We start from the raw sequence: 755 nt of genomic DNA, 5'->3' as shown, positions 1-755 counted from the left end.
TGTTTTCTATTCAGGACTCCCTGATTATACATTCATCTCAATGTTTAACTGAATGTGCTGATTTTAGGTTTCCAGACGGTGCTGATCTCTGTAGCTGTTGTTTCAGCAGCTCTCTTGATAACTGTTGTGGCCGTCATCGGATGGAAGAGAGCTAAAGGTGAGAACATTCAGAGAACCTCAACTTCTGTGATGAAATGTTTTGCTAAACCTCGAGTTCTACTATTGAACTTGAACTTGAATTATATTTTTTGTTTTTTCAGTGAACAAGACTCGGCTGGACGACAACACTGTGAGTATTTAAATTCAATGATCAAGTATTTATCTCATGATGACCTCTGTGCTAGATTTTTCTGTGGTATTTATATTTGGTATCCATTTCTCTAAACAGAAAACTGTAAGTAGACTGTGTCTGGAATAGAATTTAAACTCTGAACAAACTCGGTCTTGTACAGAAACCAGTCAGAACACCATCAGATCAAAGTTCTTCCTGTTTCTTATTTCAGGGTATTTGTTCTCCAACGTGGAGCTGTATGACACACACAATGTCTGATGAATCTGATGTTGTTTTTTGAGGGGAAAGATGATGTGCCCACGGCAGAAATGTTTAAATCATTACCTTTAATTGTTAAAAGTGGTACTGCAGTAATGTTAAAACAACTAATTAAGTCATCGGATTCAAAATCCTATTCAATTACAAGTATATCAGTATAAATAAACATCCATCCATCCATCATCTATACACCGCTTAATCCTCA

This window comes from Stegastes partitus, unplaced genomic scaffold, assembly GCF_000690725.1.
Source record: "Stegastes partitus isolate 25-593 unplaced genomic scaffold, Stegastes_partitus-1.0.2 Scaffold2125, whole genome shotgun sequence".
Classification (NCBI taxonomy): domain Eukaryota; kingdom Metazoa; phylum Chordata; class Actinopteri; family Pomacentridae; genus Stegastes; species Stegastes partitus.
The sequence above is the reverse complement of the archived record's forward strand: the minus strand, read 5'-3'. Positions refer to the sequence as shown.